The sequence below is a fragment of the Corvus kubaryi genome, unplaced genomic scaffold (assembly GCF_017639235.1).
Source record: "Corvus kubaryi isolate FWS band 111438036 unplaced genomic scaffold, C.kubaryi_AGA036_p1.0 71, whole genome shotgun sequence".
Taxonomy (NCBI): domain Eukaryota; kingdom Metazoa; phylum Chordata; class Aves; order Passeriformes; family Corvidae; genus Corvus; species Corvus kubaryi.
In genome coordinates, this window is record NW_024582059.1 from 8,162,829 (window position 1) to 8,171,720 (window position 8,892).

General features: G+C 37.2%; 1 long non-coding RNA gene across 1 annotated transcript; it reads left to right on the top strand.

The window, feature by feature from the left end:
• The first annotated feature begins 1,663 nt into the window (after positions 1 to 1,663).
• Positions 1,664 to 7,037, top strand: LOC121675008. The gene is made up of 3 exons (XR_006019919.1): positions 1,664 to 1,857; positions 3,550 to 4,655; positions 5,549 to 7,037. It is a non-coding gene; the product is annotated as an uncharacterized LOC121675008 (long non-coding RNA).
• Positions 7,038 to 8,892: the final 1,855 nt, after the last annotated feature.

Sequence of the window (8,892 nt, forward strand, 5' to 3'; positions counted from 1 at the left end):
ACACAGAGGAACAGTAGCTTTGAAACTGCATCCTAGAAGCAAAAAGATCATATTTTAAACTGAATAGCCTCTGCATTTGTGAATTAAATGGCTGTTTTTATAGCTGAACTTAATACTGAGATATTTGCAACCCATTCACCATAATCCTGAGGTATAGAAGAGAAAAGTATGAGTTTCTGAAGGGAGCAAGGGAATATGTACTCTGGTTGCCAGCACCAATAGAAACAAAATGATATTTTTGAGAAGAAGGAAGTGTTATTTATGTCTGGGGTTTTTTTTCTTTGGCAGCACATATTGTATCTGTTTTAATTTCTGATATCCTTGCTCTTTTGATTTGATCTCAATGTTCAACTGAGCTATATTCCAAGGCTTACACTCTAATAACTATTAAAATTCAGAAGTGTAAAAGAGACATGTTAAAACTCATAATCAGAAACTAGTGATTTCCAGATTAGTAAGCTACATCTGTTCTAACTTCCAGCTATGGACCATATTATCTTGAGGCCTTGATGAACAGCAGAGAATACTGAGGAACATGTGGAAATCAATTTGCTATGCTATAGGGTACTTCTGGAAAGCTGCACAAACCTGTGCGGTCTCAGATGCATCCACAAACTGTGTTAGTAACTTTTTTTTTCCCTTGCAATTTTCAGTCTTTACTGGAATATCTGAAACAAATGATACTAGACTGATAATGACAGATAAGGTGCTTTGTTAGTCTACATCAAGGTACAAAAGAACCCTTTGAAGTTCTTTAAGCATGTCCAGCTGAAAACCTATAAAACATGTCTGAACACTGAAGTTGTGTAGTGATGAATTCTTCTGATTTCCTTTAGAGCTGTCAAAAATATAACACATTTTCTGTGCTACCTCGAGGTCCTGCTACTCCTACCTAAAAACTCTCTCAATTTATATGTTATTGTCTCTTTTGAATAATAAGATTTTCAAAATTATCTCAATTACTTAGATCGTAAAACCCTTCAAATGGTTTTTAAAAAGTTATCTAAATAAATTCAATTTCCTAAGGGTGTATACAAGAAAGACCCGTAGAAACAAAACAAAAAAAAGATGATCAGAGGGCTGGAACACCTCTCCTATGGAGACAGGCTGAGAGAGTTGGGGGTGTTCAGCCTGGGGAAGACAAGGCTCCAGGGGGACCTTAGAGCACCTTCCAGTACCTAAAGGGCTCCCCTACAAAAGAGCTGGAGACTGACTTTTTACAAGGGCATGTAGTGAGAGGACAAGGGGGAATGACCTTGTGCCGAAATGAAAGAGGGTGCCTGGAAACATTCAAAGTCGGGTTGTCCATAGCTCTTGGCTCTGATCTAGTTGATGATGTGCCTGCTCACTGCAGGGGGGTTGAACTAGATGAGCTTTACAAGGTCTATGACAACATTCTATGACTAACATTCTATGACTCTATGAATAATTTCATGAATCAACACCTGAAATTTAGTCTGAATAACATGTAATATTACATTCCTATATCACCAATGACTGCAATGTATTTCTGTTTGGAAAAAAACTGAGTTGGTACTTTCAATCAGTGTTTTCCAAAGGCTTTGATGAAGTATGTGGAAATGCTTTTAAGAATCAATATAAATGTTCTTAAGACTAAATTTTAGCTTGGTAATTTGAAAACATTGGGATTTTGAATTTATCTTTGTTCTCTGTACAGTAATCAGAGTATTTAGAAACACAGGAACTGTGACATCCATGACTTAGGGGTGGAAGAAAACTCAGGGGAAGCATTGTATGTACTTGCTCTACTCTTCTGCTCTCCCTGGACCTCCACTTTGGATCACTGTCAGGAGCAAAATATGAACTAGGCAGACCTTTGGTGTGACTCATGTTCTTGTAAGTGCTCTCTGCCTTTTTTCTGTCACTTGAACTGTATTCCATTACAATAGTGAAGCCTGTAAGCTCAGGGAGTGTGCATGTTTTTTCACTCTGCCCAGCATAAAGGGGCATTGAACTCTGCCACCTCTTACTGCTGCCCTGGAAAAAGAAAAATAACATGACTAATACCATATACTACATTATTTTCTGCTTCTAAAGTAAAACTGTAGGGAATTTAGTAATCAATTTAAGGAAATAAAAATGAACTTTCATGGAAGTGATGAGAATGGAATTAAAGAGTAAACTGAAACACTAAATCAATGTTCAGGTAATTATGTGATCTTTTTCAAGTTTACTGAACCTGAAATAAGCTAGGACATTTGGCCTTCACTATGAATGCATCCATAATACCAACACCTGTATTCATGTTTTAATGCTGTTATTTTAGTAATCCCAGATCATGACATGCTGGTATCCTCTGCTTAGTCAGCTCTCCAGTTAATGTGGTGGTTTTTATAGCTGTGTAAATAATTTCAAAATAAATATTGCAAAGTTAACTGAAAGCAAAGCAAAATACGTGTGTCAGCAACACGTTTGGCAATTTAGACTGAAGTCTAAAAATATTTCTGTAAGATTATTTTGTAATGAAGTAGTCTTCTGGCTTAGGGAAATTCCTGAGAAACTGGATGGATGTGCCAATGAAGTGTTTCTACATACTCACACCTCCCTTATTCCTTAGCTAGTGGTTGAAGATACAGGACTAGATGGACATTTGCTGTGACTCAGAAAAGCTGTTCTTTCCCTAGGCTGTTACATGCCACTGATATGTGCATCTCCTCTTTCCCCATTGGTAATTTCATCAACGAAATGAAGGTTTCAGATGGCACGGTCCACGGAAACTTCTGATAGATCAGTACATTATTTGAATGATTCAATATTGCTGACATGGGATTAGATGAGTTGTTTTAAGGATCAATGGAAGCGTGCGTGCGTGACCCTAATGTCTCTCAGAATAGAAATGAATTGCCATTTCTCTTGTTCATCTTGACTGTTCTTCTAGAATATACTCCATTGTTTTACTACCATAACTCTTTGCCAACCCATGTTCACCTTTTAAAAGTAATCCTGCAAAAGGAAATAGATGTAAGGTTTCTCTCACCAGGCTCGCTAATTAAGTGAAATAATTGTTTTCAGTTATGTCTTGCTGACTGTTTATAACAGTTAAGTGATGTGTCGTCAAGTGTGGCCCATCAGAGTTTGTAAATTTAATTCTTTAGCAAGGACTCTTAGGACATGCCACTGCTGCCAGTAATATTCTATATATCTATGATAACTGATGAGCGTAGTTTCTTCTTGAGACTTAAAATACAATGCCTATGTCTAATTGTAGAGTATATTCCTATTAAAGTGCTTATCTGGCAAAGAGGCATTTAAATATTTCTTCCATAATGATATGAAAACATATGTTAAATATGTGGGCTGTTTTTATATTATGGCTGAATGCATATAAATTAAGAAGTGTATCAATACTTTTAACTATTCCTGGTTTATATTGAATTGAATTAAAGCAAAATTTGGCACGTATTTTTATATTATCTTAGAGCAATACTCATGCTGCAGAACAAATTATATTTCCCAAAGTTTCAGACCTTGTATCTGGGCTTTTAAATGTTCTTTCTTGAATTCTCAGATTTATTTAATCTTTTACAGTTCTCTGAGGCAGAAGAAATGTTATTGAAAAATAATTCCATGCAATCCAAGAGACTTCTACCAGAAGGGATGCAGTGCTGGATCTGGTGGTCACCAACGTAAGGGAGCGAATCAGGGCCATCAAGATTGGAGGCAGCCTGATGGAGTTTGTGGAGTTTACAGTCCTAAAGGATATGAGTCAGATAAGGATTAAAGATTTGGTGCCTGAACTTTAGGAAAGAAAACTTCTGTCTCTTTAAGGAAATAGTCAATAGGATCCCCTGGGAGACTGCCTTCAGGGATAAGGGAGTGAAATGGAGCTGGCAGATATTTAAGGAAGTCTTCCATAGAGTGCAAGAACTCACAATTCCCAGGACCAAGAAAATGGGCAAGGAAAGCAAGAGACTAGAATGGCTGAATGGAACTCAGGGAATGAGGGAACTGCTGGTCAAACTAAAGGGAAAGAAGCAAATGCACAGGCACTGGACACAAGGACAGGTGACCTGGGAAGGGCACAGAGCTGACGTATGGTTGTGTACTTGGCAAAGAATAGCAGGAAGGGCTTCTACAGGTATCTAAACCAGAAGAAGGTCAAAGAAGCTGTGCCATCCTGATAAATGAACTGACAAACTGGTAAAAATGGAGAAGGCTGATGTGCTCAACAACTTCTTTGACTGAGTTTTCAATGGCAGCTTCTCTTCCCACACCTCTTGAGTGGATAGATGGCAGGATGGGGGAGAAAAGTCCATCCCACTGTAAGAAAAGAGCATTTTCATGACCACCTGAGAAACCTGAATGTACATGAGTCTACGGGATCCAGTGAGATGCATTCCAGAGTGCTGCGGAGGTTGGCTGCCATTTACCTAAGCAGTGTTAGCTGCAGACAGTGAATAAAAGCTCCCAGAATGACATACCTCTTTGAATCAAAACCATCCCTCATGACACTAAAAGGAGTGTGGTTTTTCCACTTGGCATTCCTGCTATACCTTCACAATCTCTGGACAGGCATTACAGCCCCTGAAGCAAAGCAGTCTTAAACACAGCAATTTCAAATCCTGCCTCCTCTGATATCTGTGGCAAAAATCCCAATGGAGACAAGATTTCACCATGTTTATTATAGCTCCAAGGTATTCCTTGATGTTTATGAGATTCCATTATGCAAACGGAATACTATAAAAGTTCCTTTGACAGCAATTTCCCGTCCACTGGCATAAAAGCAGATCTTGTTTGGCACAAACATTAGCAGCTGGCACAAGCCATAGTTAAACCCACTAGTCCCAAGACTAGAGAGACGCAAACATGTAAAACACAACCATTTTACCACCTCTCCTAGTCCTGTCTTCCATAAAATAGATCTCAGCTGACACAGAGAGCTGCATAATTTCTTCCAAAAACTAAACATTGAGAAATTAATTCTCCAGTATGTTGTGCGCTGTGTAAAGAATTCAGTTCTATTAGCACTCATTTAGGATGACTTTACATTGCTCACAATTGGCAAAACCACAAGTGAGTCACATGGGTTAAACTACAACACATGGTCATCCTAAATGCACACCAAGAAAGTCTGCACCAGGAAGGCCACTGAGTCATTGGTGAAGCACTTATTAAGTAGTTGACAAGAGTTATTCACCTCTGGAAAGTAACTCTGGCTCACTATGGCATACCACAGAAAAGAATGACACTTGCTTTTGTTTCTATGATGTGAAGATGAAGATTTGATTTGCAGTTATTTGAGTCTAATCAGCAAACCTAGGACAGTCCAGTTTAACAGACTTGTGAGCATGGGAAAAATAAAAACAACATACACTTTTTTGTACCCTAATTGTGTGCTTATGTATCAGTCAAAAGCTTCAATAAAGACACAACTCATAGAACAACAATTTAAATAAAACAGTTAATTCTAGACTGTGGCATTTTCCAGGATATAGTTGACATATCTAATATGTGAAATTATGTCTCTTGCAATATGGCTGGCTTTATATTCAAAAGAACAAATGGTTAAATTTATATCCCTATACAGTTATGGAGGGGAAGACTGCTTCAACAAACCTTTTGCCTTGTGCTGTCATCCTAAATTCTGTATGCAGCTCTTCTGCTAACACCCCGAATGTGACACGCTGCTCTCAAAAACAGGTATTGGAATAGTATTTTCAGTATATTTGTCTTCTTTCCTTAGTGAGTCCCTCTATTACCAGCTTACATTTCCTGGTACACTTTGGTGTCCTATTTTGAGTCATCAGTTTAGAGTCTTCCACAGTTTTGTCCCAAACAGTATAGCTGCTAATATGTAAAAGAAAGACTGAAAGGGTTAGACCTGCAACTTGTTTGAGACTGAATGGAAAATAAAAGTTAAATTTATTGTATTATCTTATTGATTTACTATGGCCATACAATTAATGCTGTGATAAAAGGGAATAAACTGAATGTTGTGAACTATAACTGTAACTAGATCTGGGATAACAAGAACATCCTGTAACAAAAATCTAACCTATTTACTTCCATGCCTGGTATTACTTGCAAATTTCTCTTGTTCTTCTTTCCTACGTACATAGGGCTTCTTTCTTGCTCTTTCCATTTTCAGTTATTTCTTACTTTCTCACTTTTGCAATCTTCCCTATAAAAATTTCGTATGAAAATCTTGTTCAGACCGGTAAGTTTTGTAACAATGACAATATTTTACTCTCAATTGCAGTTTCAGCCAGAATACTTCACTTCATAGAAATAAGACACTTTTCAAAAGCAGACCTTTCTGGGAATGAGAACAGGTGGCAGTATAATGATAAAAATGCCAGACAGTAGCAAAGAATAAACCATTATTGTTAAAAAAGGCATAACTATGCTGTTAATATTCAAGCAAAAATTTACAAAATATTTTCTTTGTTATTTTTTTAATGATACTGTCATTCTGCAAGATTTAGTCATAATTGCATTCACATCATTTAATATATTCTGCTGATGAGTACTTGGAGTGGCTGAGTCAGTGAGAGCATTTGAACCTGTGATGCCAGACAGTCTAAACTTGCTGTGTTAGGATATCCCTTTCCTGATTTCTTTTTGCTTTTTAATGGAATGTCTTTTTTAGATTTACTTAGAAATTTCTATCTCTAGTGCCAGGATGTTCGGCAGCTACTGGGATGATTTACTTAGTTGTGAATTTGCTATCTTACTTTTAATCCCAGTCAAATGATCCACCTGCCTGGTACTCACTTCCCTGACAGTTTCTCCAATAAATCTCAGAAATAGGATTGGTATACTGGTTTGTGTATTATGGTGAATAGTTTTTTTCCTTAAGTTGCTAATATTGTGTATTTTTTTAGCTTTGAAATCAAAGAGTTTTGTTCAAATAATATGCAAATCCAGTCATACTTTGTCACTGTAACTGTCATAGAATATGAGATATCCATAGGGTGACCAAAGAACTCACATTAGGCTCACTAAGGGAAATCTACATGTTCTATGTTTACAGGATGAACAGAAAGCAAATAAAAGCTACATATGGTACAATCTTATTATATGTTTACAATGTTTATAAATAACTCAGTTTTCAAAATGTATCTGCTCAGCAGAAAGTTAAACATCAGTGAGTTAATGTTTAACCAGATGGGCATAAGCCCACGTTTTAGGAGAGGTACCATGCTCCAAATTGCAGAACATGTGCCATGCTACAGCATTCTAGAGCAGTTAGAGCTCTGTTGATTATCAGGGCATGCATGCACATCCATGTTTAGCTAAAGATTCCCTGTCCAGGATGTCAGAGATACAAAGTGAGTGTATCATTGTTCAAGGGACGAAGCAGAATACTTCAGAATGGAGCAGCATCATCTCCCTAAGAGCCTTGCCTGGATCTTGCCTGTGTAGCATTTCTGTTAGGGTACAAGATTTTTTATAAAAATATTCATTTGATTATGTTTTTGTTATTCTCATAGAAACTAACATCCTGGATTAAGTAAAATCAAGTGCCTCTGAATTACATTTTTTGCAACCAGTAAGCTGGATGGAGGTAGTCTAGTAGCTAAACTGGAAGTAAGATGAGATTTCTGTGCCCTGGTTGCTTGGCATGTAGCTGTTGACTTTGAAGGAAATGTGAATCTATTACAGTGCTTTGGAGCTATACACTTAAGTGAACAGATTTTTTTTCACAGAAGTTCAGCAGTGGAGATATTTACTAGAATGAAAGTGATGTCATTTCAATCACCTTCTGTTTGATTTAGAGTAAGGGCTTGAAGTTATTTCTGTCACGCCTTAAGAAATGGCAGGTAAAGTGGGCAGTCTGGGAGATTTATTTCCCAACCACTCAGACTGGAATTGCTAAATTTTGAAGAAATAAATGCTAATTTCAGGAGTACTTTAAACCTCTTTTTTCTGTGACATTATTAAGTGTCATGGTTATGAAACTGGAGAACCACTTTCTCATATTTGATGGTGTGGGTGTTTCTGCCTGTACATGTCTGTCTCCTGCCATCATTCAATGACTGTTTTAGTTTGGGCAGAGGAGCGACAGAAAGCGTTGGGTGAGCACTAAACCACTGAATTTTTGTGTAAAGTAGAAGCAAAGCCTCTCCTAAATCTGGTTTCATCCCAAGCCTTTTTATGGAGGTCTCACTAGTGAGTATACTTTCAGAGCATCCTAAGGACTCAAAAGAACAGGTGAGTACAAGATCTGTTGGGCGATTCACACCAGCAGCATCAGAATTTGAGAATTGCAAGTATGTGATGACATAGGGAGCAAATACTATGTTAGACAAGTACACCCATTTTGGATCAAAGGGAACCAAAGTATTTATTCTCCAGAGTACCTGTGCTTCAAACCATCTAACACGAATTAAATTTTTAAGTCTGAGGGGATAGCTTTTTCCCTGCCTTTTTCACAGAGGCATTGCTGTTAGCTTACTGGTAACTGTTTTAATCACAGCAGGTGGCTAACCTTGGACTATTTCACATTGTGTTATTTTCTCCAGTATAACTGCATAAAGCAATAGAATATGGTAACTGGTAAGGAAAGAGAATGTGGCACATGTATTACAGGAAAGAGCACTTAAAATGCAAGATGCAATTTTCAAAATATTAAAACAGTAACATTTTCACACTTTTTATTAACATCAGGGAGATTTTTCAGCCTATACATTAGGATTTTTTTTCTTTAAGTAGAGGTTTTATTATTGCAAATAATTTCAGTTTTGCTCAAGGTTGTTACTTGGTATCCAGAACAACCTAATGTGCAAATTAAGGGAGAAAAATGCATCCTAAAATGAGCACATACACATCTAGTCAGAAGACGACAGCAACATTTCTATCTGTAATCCAGATTTTCTGTGCTTTTATCTCTTAACCTTGTTCCTTTTACTTTTCTGTAGTTATGACAAA